Here is a 15530-nt window from a genome sequence, read left to right as displayed (position 1 = left end):
TTTTTATTGGGCAATTACTTGTTGTGCTCTCACCTTATTTGCCGTAGCAACTTTTCAATGTGTCAGTTTTCTAGCTCAAAAATTGTTACTTATTGAACTTGGCTAATTGTTGTAGTATTTCAAATGCTATGATATTTGACTTTTTCTAAGAAGGTGGATCTTAGGATCTTTCACTGTTGTATTCCATTGTTATTTCCCTTTTTAGTGCTTATATTACTCTACTTTTTTGGTATCTAACTGTCACGACCCGAAATTCCCACCTTCGGACCGTGATAGCGCCTAACATTTCACTTGCTAGGCAAGCCAATGTTCAAATAATATTAGCTATTTTTAAATAATTTTTAAATTTATTAATAATAAAAAAACAAATACGGAAGTAACGTCTGAAATATAGTAAATAATCCATAAAAATAACGGCATCTAAATACCATCCCAGAATTGGTGTCACAAGTGCACGAGCTTCTAAAATAATAAAAATAAAGGTCTGAATAAAATAAAGCTGTCTGAAAATATACACACAGCTAAGGTACAGTAGATGGGGACTTCAGAACTGCGAACGCCGTGCAGTTATACCTCAAGTCTCCTCTGAATAGCTGAAATCCGAGCAAGTCTACGGTACGCCGCTGGGACCAACTCCAAAATCTGTACAAGAAGTGCAGAGTGTAGTATCAGTACAACCGACCCCATGTACTGGTAAGTGTTGAGCCTAACCTCGACGAAGTAGCGACGAGGCTAAGGCGGTTCACTTACATTAACCTGTACGCAATATTAGTAACAACATCAATAATAGAAATAAATCAGGTAACTCATTTATAATGGTTGAAGCCAACTCAACAGTTATAACCAATTATTATTTCCATAAATTCTGTTGCAGCGTGCAACCCACTCTCACAATATATTCACATTCAATTCTGTTGCAGCATGCAACCCGCTCTCCCAATATTTTTCTTTTAATCAAGTATGTCATATATTCATTTCAATCAAGTATATATATATAAACTTTTAAATAAGTCTGTTGCGGCATGCAATCCGATCCCCCAATATTGACTTTTCAATAAGTCTATTGCGGCGTGCAACCCGATCCTCTAATATTAACTTTTTAACAAGTCTGTTGCGGCGTGCAACCCGATCCTCCAATATTAACTTTTTAAACAAGTCTGTTGCGGCGTGCAACCCGATCCTCCAATATGGACTTTTAAACAAGTCTGTTGCGGCGTGCAACTCGATCCTCCAATATATTCATTTCAATCAACTCTGTTGCGGCGCGCAACCCGCTCCTCCAATATATTCATTTACCAATTCTTATAGAATAAATTACCCCAATAAATACAACAATTAATATAAAATTTTAAAACAACAAGCATTCAATAGTTATGATTTAATTATGAAACAAGCAATGACAATTAGCAATTTATTATGAAAATCGGGGAGAAAATAGACATTTTAATATTTAATATGCTAAATGTCAAGTAGCAATTAATACACATAAATCAAATAGCATGTAGCAATTATTGCAGGAATTCAAGAATTAATATTTGTCAAGGAATAGGAAAGAAATAATTATTATAACAATTAATCAGTGTCTTAGAATAATTTATGATTTTTAAATAATTATGCAAATAACTAATTTGATGACGTATAGACACTCGTCACCTCGCCTATAAGTCGTTCACATACATTTCACATAACAAATAATTTAAGGGTTCTATTCCCTCAAGTCAAGGTTAACTACGACACTTACCTCGCTATGCAAATTCCAATAAATTACTCGACCACAGCTTTTCCTTTTAAATTTATCTCCAAATGCTTCAAATCTATTCACAAATAATTCGATATACTCAATACAAATCGTAGGAATTAATTCCATATGAATTTACTAGTTTTCCGGATAAAAATCCGAAATTCACTTTAAAAATTGACAGTGGGGCCCACATCTCAAATCTCGGAAAACTAACAAAATCCGAACACCCATTCCGAGACGAGTCCAACAATACAAAAATTATCAAATTCCGACATCGGATTGACCTTCGAATCTTCGTTTTACATTTTTGGAAGGTTTTGTAAAAATCTAATTTTTCTTCCATAAATTCATGGATTCATGATATAAATGAGTATGGAATCATGAAATATAATCAATATAGTATAAGGAACACTTACCCCAATTTTTTTCCGTGAAAATCGCCTATATCGAGCTCCCCAAACTCAAAAATGAGTAAAATGGCTAAACCTCCTGTTTTATGGGGTTTCTGGCATTTTCGAGTGCCACATGTAGCGTGGGGCACTGCCTTTGGCACACTTTCCAGAACACCAATAATTCCCAGCGCCAGGGGCTAGCGCCCCACGCTACCCTGGGCGCTGGCGGCTACGAAAAATCTTTCCCGACACGAAAATGGGCATAACTCTCTTATACGATGTCCGAATTCGACGATTCTTTTTGCTATGGCTCCAAAATTTCAATACGGATCTAATTCTTCCATAAAAACTGAATTTGGAATTCATTTACTTAATGGGATACCACTTATTCTTGAAGAATCGACGTCGAATGTTCTTGAAATGCCAAAATTAAATTCCGTTGACCACCCGAAATTCACCCGAGGCCCTCGGGATCTCAACCAAATATACCAACAAGTCCTAAAATATTATACGGACTTACTCGGGGTCTCATATCACGTCAAACGATGCTGAAATTATAATTCACACCTCGATTCGATCTTTTGAGTTTCTAAACTTTTCAATTTAAAAATCTTGTGCCAAAACATGTTAAATGAATCCGGAATGACTTTAAATTTGGCACACAAGTCATAAATGACATAACAGAGCTATTCCAATTTTCCGAATCAGATTCTGACCCCGATATCAAAAAGTCAACCCCGTGGTCATACTTGAAAATCTTTATCCTTTAAATTGCTAGTTCTGTTAAATGGTCATAACTTAAGTTAGGGACCTCCAAATTAAATTCTGGGCAAATCACGATACGAAGCGGTTAAAAAAAAATATTAATTCGGGTCTGTTTGCTAAAAATGTTGACCAAAATCAACTCACTTGAATTTTAAAGCTCTATTTCACATTTTAATTCATATTTCACATAAAAACTTTCCAAAAAATTTTACGGACTGCGCACGCAAGTCGAGGAAGGACAAATGGTGCTTTTCGAGGTCTTAGAACATAGGATTACTTATTAAATTTAAAGATGACATTTTGGGTCATCACATTCTCCACCTCTAAAATAAACGTTCGTCCTCGAATGGAGTTAGAAAACAAAATTACCTGAGCTGGAGAAAAGGTGTGGATATTTACTCCGCATTTCCGACTCGAACTCCCAGGTAGATGCCTCTACCGACTGACCTCTCCATTGCACCCGAACTGAAGGATAACTCTTAGACCTCAATTGTCGGACCTGCCGGGCTAGAATAGCCACCGGCTCCTCCTCGTAAGTCAAATCTTTGTCCAATTGGACTGAGTTAAAATCTAACACATGGGACGGATCACCATGATATTTCCGGAGCATAGACACATGGAACACCGGATGAACCGCTGATAAACTAGGTGGTAATGCAAGCCTGTAGGCTACTTCACCCACCCTTTCAAGAATTTCAAAGGGTCCGATATACCTAGGGCTCAACTTGCCCTTCTTTCCGAACCTCATTACACCTTTCATAGGTGAAACCCAAAGCAATATTCGTTCTCCAACCATGAATGCAATATCACGAACTTTACGGTCGGCATAACTCTTTTGCCTAGACTGAGCTGTGCGAAGTCGATCCTGAATAATCTTGACCTTATCCAAGGCATCCTGTACCAAATCGGTACCCAACAACCGAGCCTCTCCCGGTTCAAACCAACCAACTGGCGATCGGCATCGCCTTCCGTATAATGCCTCATATGGAGCCATCTGAATGCCCGACTGGTAGCTGTTATTATAAGCAAACTCCGCAAGTGGCAAGAAATGATCCCAAGAACCTCCAAAGTCTATAACACAAGCGCGAAGCATATCTTCCAATATCTGAATAGTGCACTCTGACTGTCAGTCTGTTTGTGGATGAAATGCTGTACTCAACTCCACCCGCGTGCCTAACTCACGCTGTACAGCCCTCAAAAAATGTGAGGTAAACTGCGTACCTCGATCTGAAATAATAGACACGGGCACACCGTGAAGGCGGACAATCTCACCAATGTAAATTTCAGCTAACCTCTCTGAAGAATAGGTAACTGTCACTGGAATAAAATGGGCTGACTTGGTCAACCTGTCCATAATGACCCAAACTGCGTCAAATTTTCTCTGAGTCCGTGGGAGCCCAACAACAAAATCCATTGTGATACGCTCCCACTTCCACTCGGGAATTTCTAACTTCTGAAATAAACCACCAGGTCTCTGATGCTCGTACTTAACTTACTGACAATTCAGACACCGAGTTACATGTGCAACTATATCCTTTTTCATTCTCCTCCACCAATAATGTTGCCGCAAATCTTAATAGATTTTTGCGGCACCTGGATGAATAGAATACCTAGAACTATGTGCCTATTCAAGAATTAATTCACGAAACCCATCTACATTAGGCACACAAATACGGCCCTACATTCACAAAATTCCATCTTCCCCCACAGCAACCCGTTTGGCATCACCGTGCCACACCGTGTCCTTAAGGACAAGTAAGTGAGGATCATCATACTGCCTCTCTCTGATGCACTCATATAAAGAAGACCGAGCGACTGTACAAGCTAGAACCCGACTAGGTTCTGAAACATCTAACCTTACGAACTGATTAGCCAAAGTTTGAACATCTGTAGCTAATGGACTCTCACCAACCAGAATATACGTAAGACTGCCCATACTCACAGCCTTTCTACTCAAAGCATCGGCCACCACATTGGCCTTTTCCGGGGTGATACAAAATGATAATATCATAGTCTTTCAACAACTCCATCCATCTTCTTTGCCTCAAATTAAGATCCTTTTGTTTGAACAGGTACTGAAGGCTGTGATGATCAGTAAATACCTCACACGAGACACCGTAGAGGTAATGCCTCCAAATTTTCAGCGCATGAACAATGGCTGCCAATTCTAAGTCATGAACAGGATAATTCTTCTCGTGAACTTTCAACTGCCGCGACGCATATGCAATTACCTTGCCATCTTGCATTAATACTGCACCAAGCCCAATGTGAGATGCGTCACAATATACCGTATACGATCCTGAACCAGTGGGTAATACCAATACTGACGCCGTAGTCAAGGCGGTCTTGAGCTTCTGAAAGCTCAACTCACACTCGTCTGACCATCTGAATGGAACACCCTTCTGGGTTAGTCTGGTCAAGGTGCTTGCTATAGATGAAAACCCTTCCACGAACCGACGATAATAACCTGCCAAACCTAGGAAACTCCGGATCTCTATAACCGAAGCAGGTCTAGGCCAATTCTGAATAGCCTCAATCTTCTTAGGATCCACCTTTATGACTTCTGCCAATACAACATGTCCCAAAAAGGCAACTGAGTCTAACCAAAACTCACATTTTGAAAATTTGGCATATAACTGATTATTCTTCAAGGTGTGAAGCACACTTCGAAGATGCCGCTCATGCTCCTCTTGACTGCTGGAGTAAATCAAGATATCATCAATGAATACAACCACAAAAGAATACAAATAAGGCTTTAACACCCAATTCATCAAATCCATAAATGCTGCTGGAGCATTTGTCAACCCAAATGACATCACTAGGAACTCGTAATGCCCATATCGAGTCCGAAAAGTTGTCTTAGGGACATCAGATGCCCTAATCTTCAACTGATGGTAACTAGATCTCAAATCAATTTTCGAAAATACCTTGGCACCCTGAAGCTAATCAAATAAGTCATCAATTCTTTTCAGCGGATATTTGTTTTTGATAGTGGCCTTGTTCAACTGCCGATAATCTATACACATCCGCATCGAGCCATCTTTCTTCTTTACAAATAATACTGGTGCACCCCAGGGCGAGACACTGGGTCTAATGAATCCCTAATCAAGCAAGGCTTGTAACTGCTCTTTCAATTCTTTCAACTCTGGCGGGGCCATACGGTATGGTGGAATAGAAATGGGCTGAGTGCCTGGAGCCAAATCAATACAGAAATCAATATATCTGTCGGGTGGCATCCCCGGCAGATCTGCAGGAAATACTTTCGAAAATTCATGAACAACTGGTATTGAGTCCATAGAAGGGACATCCGCACTGGGATCGCGAATATAAGCCAAATAGGCTAGACAGCCTTTATCTACCATACGCCGAGCTTTCATATAAGAAATAACCCTGCTGGCAGAATGGCCAGGAGTTCCTTTCCACTCTAATCGAGGTAACCCCGGCATAGCTAGGGTAACTGTCTTGGCATGACAGTCCAATATAGCATGATAAGGAGACAGCCAATCCATACCCAAGATGACATCAAAATCTACCATATCAAGAAGTAGAAGATCCACACTAGTTTCAAGACTACCAATAGTAACCACACACGAACGGTAGACATGATTTACTACCACAGAGTCTCCCACCGGTGTAGATATACACACAGAAGCACTAAGAGAATCACAAGGCACAACCAAATATGAAGCAAAATAAGAGGACACATAGGAATAAGTAGATCCTGGATCAAATAAAACTGAAGCATCTCTATGGCAAACTGGAATAATACCTGTGATCACAACATCAGATGACTCGGCCTCAGGCCTAGGTGGAAAAGCATAAAATCGGGGCTGGGCCCCACCACTCTGAACTGCATCTCTGAGATGGCCTCTAACTGGCTGGCCTCCACCTCTAACGGTCTGACCTCCACCTCTAATGGCCTGACCTCCACCTCTAACTACCTGACCCCTACCTCTAGCTGGCTGAGCAGGCGGTGAAGCAACCGGTGCCGGTATGATGGCACAAGAATCTTGCCGAGATCTATTACTCGCCAATCTAGGGCAATACCTCCTGATGTGACCAATGCTCCCACACTCATAACACCCATCCTGATGCCGTGGCTGCTGAAGCTGAAGCTGACCCATATGGGGCGGATAACTACTGTAGTAACTCTGGAGTGGTAGTGCACTGATAGGAGCTGAATGTGTACTGAATACTGGCTACCCAAAGTAAGGCATAATAGGACCGTTACTCCCTGAAGCACCAGGAGATACATGAAGTGCTGTATGAAACGGTCTGGGAGGATGACCCCTACCAAAATTACCCCTGCCTCCAGATGAGGCACCACTGTAACCATCGAACTGACGAGGCCTCTTATCGTACCTCTGCCCTCTTTCTTGTGCAAGAACTATCTCGATCCTCCTTGCGACATTAGCAGCCGCCTGAAAAGAAATCTCACTTCCGGTCTCCTTGGCCATCTGAAGTCTGATAGGGTGAGTGAGTCCCTCAATGAACCTCCTCACTCTCTCTCCCTCCGTAGGTAGTAAAAGGAGAGCATGACGGGCCAAATTCACAGAACGGGACTCATACTGAGTAACAGTCATACTGCCCTACTGTAGACGCTCAAATTGCTTGCGAAATTCCTCTCTCAGTATGATAGGGAGGAACTTCTCTAGAAATAGCTGAGAGAACTGCTCCCAAGTAAGTGTAGGTGATATGACTGGTCGGGTCAATGTATAATCTCTCCACCACCTCTTGGCGGAACCCGTCATCTGGAATACAGCAAAATCAACTCCATTGGTCTCAACTATACCCATATTTCGCAGCACCTCGTGGCAGCGTTCAAGATAATCCTGTGGGTCCTTAGAAGGTGTACCACTGAAGTGAACTGGAAAGAGCTTAGTAAACTTATCCAGTCTCAATAAGGCCTCAAAAGACATGGCGGGCCTATCACCGGTCTGTGCCGCAATAACTGGCTGAACTACCCCAATTGGCGGGGCTGCTGGAGCCTGATTCTAGGGAGCCATCTGCTCCGGGGCAGGAGTAGTGGGAATTTGTGCTCCTCTCCCAGCCTGTGAGACGGCTGGTGCCACTAGAAATGTACCATTCTAAACCACACCCTCCATAAGACACACCAATCGGACTAGAGCGTCCTGAAGCACTAGAGTGGCTATGAATCCTTCCGGGGCCTGAACTAGTCCAACTGGTACATTCTGAACTGGGACCTCCTCCTGAAGGTCTACCTGAGGTTCTTCAAAAGGTGCAGTTGCTCGAGCTCTGGACTGAGCTCTACCTCGGCCTCTGCCTCGGCCTCTAGCACGACCTCGGCCTCGACCTCTACCCCTGGCCATAGTTGCCACCGGGGGTTCTGGTCCCTATCCATCGGTAGAGGTATTACGCGTTCTCACCATCTGCGAGTGAATAAGAATAGAATGGTTCAATCATCGATGATAGAATAAAATCGCACGACAGAATAAGAAAGAAGTGATATTGTTCCTAAACTTAATAGCCTTTGAGAGATAAGTACAGATGTCTCCGTACCGATCCTTTAGACTCTACTAAGCTTGCTCGTGGCTCGTGAGACCTATGTAACCTAGTGCTCTGATACCAACTGTCACGACCCGAAATTTCCATCTTCGAACCGTGATGGCGCCTAACATTTCACTTGCTAGGCAAGCCAACGTTAAAATAATATTAGCCATTTATAAACAATTTTTAAATTTATTAATAATAAAGAAATAAATGCGGAAGTAAGGTATGAAATATAGTGAATAATCCATAAAAATAACGGCGTCTAAATACCATCCCAGAATTGGTGTCACAAGTGCACGAGCTTCTAAAATAATAAAAATAAAGGTATGAATAAAATAAAGCTGTCTGGAAATATACTCACAGCTAAGGTATAATAGACGGGGACTTCAGAACTGCGAACGTCGTGCAGTTATACCTCAAGTCTCCTCTGGTAGCTGAAATCCGAGCAAGTCTATGGTACGCCGCTGGGACCAACTCCAAAATCTGCACAAGAAGTGCAGAGTGTAGTATCAGTACAACCGACCCCATGTACTGGTAAGTGCTGAGCCTAACCTCGACGAAGTAGTGACGAGGCTAAGGCGGTTCACTTACATTAACCTGTACGCAATATTAGTAACAACATCAATAATAGAAATAAATCAGGTAACTCATTTATAATGGTTGAAGCCAACTCAGCAGTTATAACCAATTATCATTTTCATAAATTCTGTTGCAGCGTGCAAACCGCTCTCACAATCTATTCACATTCAATTCTGTTGCAGCGTGCAACCCGCTCTCCCAATATTTTCCTTTTAATCAAGTATGTCATATATTCATTTCAATCAAGTATATATATAGACTTTTAAATAAGTATGTTATGGCATGCAATCCGATCCCCCAATATTGACTTTTCAATAAGTCTATTGCGGCGTGCAACCCGATCCTCCAATATTAACTTTTTAACAAGTCTGTTGAGGCGTGCAACCCGATCCTCCAATATGGACTTTTAAACAAGTCTATTGCGGCGTGCAACCCGATCCTCCAATATGGACTTTTAAACAAGTCTGTTGCGGCGTGCAACTCGATCCTCCAATATATTCATTTCAATCAACTCCGTTGCGGCGCGCAACCCGCTCCTCCAATATATTCATTTACCAATTCTTATAGAATAAATTACCCCAATAAATACAACAATTAATATAAAATTTTAAAACAACAAGCATTCAATAGTTATGATTTAATTATTAAACAAGCAATGACAATTACCAATTTATTATGAAAATCGGGGAGAAAATAGATATTTTAATATTTAATATGCTAAATGTCAAGTAGCAATTAATACACATAAATCAAATAGCATGAAGCAATTATTACAGGAATTCAAGAATTAATATTTGTCAAGGAATAGGAAAGACATAATTATTATAACAATTAATTCGTGTCTTAGAACAATTTATGATTTTCAAATAATTATGCAAATAATTAATTTGACGACGTATAGACACTCGTCACCTCGCCTATACGTCGTTCACATACATTTCACATAACAAATAATTTAAGGGTTCTATTCTCTCAAGTCAAGGTTAACCACGATACTTACCTCGCTATGCAAATTCCAATAAATTACTCGACCACAGCTTTTCCTTTTAAATTTGTCTCCAAAAGCTTCAAATCTAATCACAAATAATTCGATATACTCAATACAAATCGTAGGAATTAATTCCATATGAATTTACTAATTTTTCGGATAAAAATCTGAAATTCACTTTAAAAATTGACAGTGGGGCCCACATCTCAAATCTCAGAAAACTTACGAAATCCGAACACCCATTCCGAGACGAGTCCAACCATATAAAAATTATCAAATTCGGACATCGGATTGACCTTCGAATCTTCGTTTTACATTTTTGGAAGGTTTTGTAAAAATCTGATTTTTCTTCCATAAATTCAAGGATTCATGATGTAAATGAGTATGGAATCATGAAATATAATCAATATAGGATAAGGAACACTTACTCCAATTTATTTCCGTGAAAATAGCCCAAAATTCGCCTAAATCGAGCTCCCCAAACTCAAAAATGAGTAAAATGGCTAAACTCCCCGTTTTATGGGGTTTCTGGCGTTTTCGAGCGCCACAGGTAGCGTGGGGCACTGCTTGTGGCGCACTTTCCAGAACACCAATAATTCCCAGCGCCCCACGCTACCCTGGGCGCTGGCGGCTATGAAAAATCTTTCCCGATACGAAAATGGGCATAACTCTCTCATACGATATCCGAATTCGACGATTCTTTTTGCTATGGCTCCAAAATTTCAATACGGATCTAATGCTTCCATATAAATTTAATTTGGAATTCATTTGCTTAATGGGATACCACTTATTCTTGAAAAATCGACGTCGAACATTCTTGAAATGCCAAAATTATATTCTGTTGACCACCCGAAATCCACCCGAGGCCCTCGGGATTTCAACCATATATACCAACAAGTCCTAAAATATTATACGGACTTACTCGGGGGTCTCATATCACGTCAAACGACGCTGAAATTATAATTCATACCTCGATTCGATCTTTTGAGTTTTCTAAACTTTTTAATTTACACATCTTGTGCCAAAACATGTTAAATGAATCCGGAATGACTTTAAATTTGGCACACAAGTCATAAATGACATAACGGAGCTATTCTAATTTTTCGAATCGGATTCTGACTCCGATATCAAAAAGTCAACCCCGTGGTCAAACTTGGAAATCTTTAGCCTTTAAATTGCTAGTTCCGTTAAATGGTCATAACTTAAGTTAGGGACCTCCAAATTAAATTTTGGTCCCAAATCATGATACGGAGCTACCGAAATTGTCAAAACACTAATTCGGGTCCGTTTACTAAAAATGTTGACCAAAGTCAACTCACTTAAATTTTAAAGCTCTATTTTCACATTTTAATTCATATTTCACATAAAAACTTTTCAGAAAATTTTACAGACTATGCACGCAAGTCGAGAAAGAATAAATGGTATTTTTTGAGGTCTTAGAATATAGAATTACTTATTAAATTTAAAGATGACATTTTGGGTCATCACACTAACGCATCTGATGTTGCCTCTACAATGCAATTGTGTTGATGTATAGTACAATATTTTGTAGTTAAGCAAATTTTTGAGAAGATATTATATTTCTTTAATCAAATATGTAATGCTAAAAATTAAAACATGTATTGCAAAAACTATTTACCGAAAAAAGTTGTTAGAGTATATTTAGTAGTGGGGATGAAATATGCTAGTTCTAAGGCTCCAATATTCATTCAGCAAATTAGTCGAACAAGTGGTGAGCAATTCTATGGACAACTATAACAGTAAAATCTGCAATAGATCCCAAAATAATTAGGGCTAAGTAATCACAGCAACCCTTTACCAATTTAACACAACCATCGTAGATGAATCTTCAAAAATTAAACATCACAACAAAAGCAAGAAGAGCAGAGACGAAATACGAAATTAAACTAAGAACACACCTGAAGCTCTCTTAGAATATCTCCATGCTTCCTGACTTGTGGCAACAGACTCTCGAGCATATTCGTACGCTGCCCAGTAAAATTTTGAAGCTTATTCAATATATTCCACACATAATAAATAAAGAGAAGGCATGACAGAATATCAAATTACAAGAAAAGTGGAAATAGAAAAAGTATTTTCCCAGGCAATACAATTTATTCCACACATTTCAAACAAAGACACACCCTAAAGAATGAGAATTTTGAGGCTGGGAGATGAAGGCTTGGCAGTTTCTATTGCTAAGCTGTTTTGTTTGTGTCGAGGCTTTTCTTTCTTCTTTTAATCTATTTAGAAGGGTGGGTGGGGAAAATTTGAGGGAAACATGCGCGCTTTTTTGGGTTAATTTTATTTTAGTATTGACGATGGGATATTATACTAGCGATCGGATATTATCCTCTTGAACTAGAAATAGTGATTTAACGACCGGTAAAAAATTGGTTGCCATAAATATATTTATAATGACCGGACTCATGTCCGTTCTTTAAGAAATTGACGTTAAAAGTCAATATTATTGTAGTGATACTTAATACGGACAAGTTCTATAATTTAAGACGAACTACAAATCTAAAGTCAAGATGGAGAAAGATCCGAATCAAGAGGCATGTCGAGATAAGTGACAAAGTCACTGCCACAAGAAGGACAAAGTCCCAACAAGAATGCAAAATGATCAAGCAATCTGTACGAGTGGGCGAGTTAACGAATATCTTGCAATACATGATTAACACGAATACATCGATATTAATTGAAGACAAGGGAAAACAAAGCTCAAATTATTTTAAAACATTCCAGCAAGTAAAAATAGTACAACTTCAAGTATATACACAAACCTTGGTGTTTTACCACAAAACAGTTCAACCACAACTTGAGGACGTTCGAATCGTCTACGCCATAGACCAACCAAATCCGTCCACTTCGTCAAACACTTCCCCTTAGATATTACAAGGGTATATATACCTTAAATACATAATCAAATATCTATATAAGTTCAGTGATTTAACATGGCAAACTAAACATGATATTAGTGAAAATCACCCTAAATTTTTTAAATAGAAATTCTGGACAGTATTATTGTCTTATGTTGTGGCTCTATTTTGAAGATATAAACGGACGAACTAGACTGTATAGTCTTCATAAAAGTCGTAGACATGTGTCTTAGGGACTGAGAAAATCTTGAATTATCCCAATATCAGTTTCGTGCAAAAGGTTATGCTAAGAATACTAAAAGCAGTACAGGGAGAGTTTGTAAAATAGAAAATCGGGGCAACACCTGCCATGTACTTTATGATCCCTTTTCGGGTAAATACAAGCAAAATTATATTTTGGTGCCTGAATAAGAGTTACAGAGCTATAAAATATTTTTCCATCAAAGCTTGAATCACTTAAAATAGAGCTCCATATAAGAAGATATGAAGAAAAAACTAATAGATATCTAGTGTAAAAGAGGGTTTAGTAACTTACCACAAAAGAGAGGAGCAACTTGAGTTTCATCAAGAACTAGTTTGGCTAGTTGGTTTAGTAAAAATTTCTGATGGTTATCATGTAGTGTTTCATGTGATAAGAAGGAGAGAGGGTAGGGGTTTTCTTTGGCATGAAGGAATGAAATATGAGAGGAGGTCCTTAAGGATATCTCACATTGGATAAGGATGAACAAAAGGTGGCTGCCCAAACTTTTCTTCTTTGGATAAATACAAAAATAGTGGCAGTCCAAAACCTTAAATATCTAATGTATTTCATAACAATTCATCAAAATGATATTAAGTATTACACATAGCAACACCATGGAACTTCTTTGTCAATATTAACACAACCTAAAGTATGCAATTTTTATATATTGTCAAATTCATGTTTAGGAAGTGCGAAGTAAAATCTATCCTCATTATAAAGATTCTCAATTGAGAATGCAAATATTAGTTAAAACTTTGGGGTGTTACACTCTCAATGCAAACCACCCACTATGATATTTTCTACCACAAGAGCCTATTTTTCTTAGCAGAATAACACAGAAATAGACACATAGAAACAGTCTCTATACTTCAGCATTAAATAAGTGAAGCACACATATGAATAGGTTTTGAAAATTAGACTTCTGGGTATATATGGAAAGACGAATACTTATGTTGTTATTGTTGAAAATGAGGCAACAGAAATCATACATCTCATAGACAAATAAGGCACATAGTTTGAAATTATAACAGCTTTTGGGTACAGAAACTAATGTCTTAACATTGATCATAGATGAGCATGCACTTAGGTTAATGACATTACTTAAATCCCTTGACATCAATAATACAGATTCAGACAATGACACTGGCAGCTTATTGCATTCAACCAATAATAGTAGAAGGTTTCCCTTACACCAGATTCAACCTAAAATAACAAAGGAAAGAAAAGACCAAGTGTAAGTTTAAAGCAATGTTCAAAATTTGAAGTCATGAAGGATAAGCAAAGGTTCATAACAAACTACCACACATACAGAGATTTCTATCAAGATTATGACTTCACAAGACAAGATGAGTCTCAAACATTGAAGAATCGGGTTGTCAGTATTATTAAAGATTAAGGATAGGGGAGGCATCACACTTAACGGATTCAAATCAGCTACACAGAATTAGTTGAATAGTTAAACATGATGGTGTCATATTCATATTACATAAATAATCAACAGGGCACAATTATAGTCAGACTCGCAGGAGATAGACTGATCATGACAAATACTACTGATATTCAAAGGAGAATCCGTCCCAGTAGGACTGTTCACAAACTAACAGTTAGATATGGATATAAAGCACTCATGAGTAGGATTCAGAGGATATTTAAGGACTAATAAATATTTATAAAAGTATTTTTGAACACTCAAGTTTCATAAGTCTTAACCTAGTAAGGTAGGGTTATTCTAGGTATTTCATATATACACTAGCTAAGGTTATTTGACAACATCCCAAATTTAGTATGAAAGAACCTAAAGAAACATGGCATGCTAAACATGAAGACTGCAATAACAGCCCCAAATATAGCATGATAGAACTCAAGAATATGGCATGATGAACAGAAAGGCCTAGGTAGGATAGCAGAACTTAGAAGGATGATGCATGTTAAACATGATGACTATAGCAGAACCTAAATGCAGAACTCAAGAGAATATAACATGATGAATCATGAGAACTTATAATAGAACATTAGGTGGAACAAAATTCAGAATATAGCATATGAGCATGAAGGTTACAATAGAGCAGTAAGTGGAATAAAACTCAAAATGAAATATGAAGATTATAAAAGTTGCAACATGACATTAACAGAACTCAAAATGTAACATGATGAGCATGAAAGTATTAACAGGACATTAACAGAACTCAAAATGCAGCATGAAAATCATAACAGAACATTAGAGTAAGGTCTGAGGTCGTAGGTAGATGTGAGAAATCATCAGGTTAAACAACTTAAACACATAGGCTATTCAATACAGAAAATGAGGTCATTAAAGTCACACAACTACCTAATTAACATTAAATAAATACAATAGTTTATCATAGATCATTAACAAGTCATAGTGCACCAAAATAAGCAATTAAAGGTTGAATAAATATTATAGACTAAG

General features: G+C 38.5%; 1 long non-coding RNA gene across 4 annotated transcripts; it reads right to left on the bottom strand.

Moving 5' to 3' along the window:
* Positions 1-376: 376 nt before the first annotated feature.
* Positions 377-12276, bottom strand: LOC108943584 (uncharacterized). Of its 4 annotated transcripts, XR_011414339.1 has the most exons (6): positions 12121-12276; positions 11896-11964; positions 9989-10061; positions 8771-9006; positions 6668-8288; positions 377-642 (listed from the first exon to the last, which is right to left on the bottom strand). It is a non-coding gene; the product is annotated as an uncharacterized lncRNA (long non-coding RNA). The 4 variants fall into 4 exon arrangements; XR_011414337.1 differs by lacking the exon at positions 6668-8288 and having other exon boundaries at positions 377-756; XR_011414336.1 differs by lacking the exon at positions 6668-8288.
* Positions 12277-15530: the final 3254 nt, after the last annotated feature.

This window comes from Nicotiana tomentosiformis, chromosome 2 (genome assembly GCF_000390325.3).
Source record: "Nicotiana tomentosiformis chromosome 2, ASM39032v3, whole genome shotgun sequence".
NCBI lineage: Eukaryota > Viridiplantae > Streptophyta > Magnoliopsida > Solanales > Solanaceae > Nicotiana > Nicotiana tomentosiformis.
This window is presented reverse-complemented; position numbering and strand designations above follow the sequence as displayed.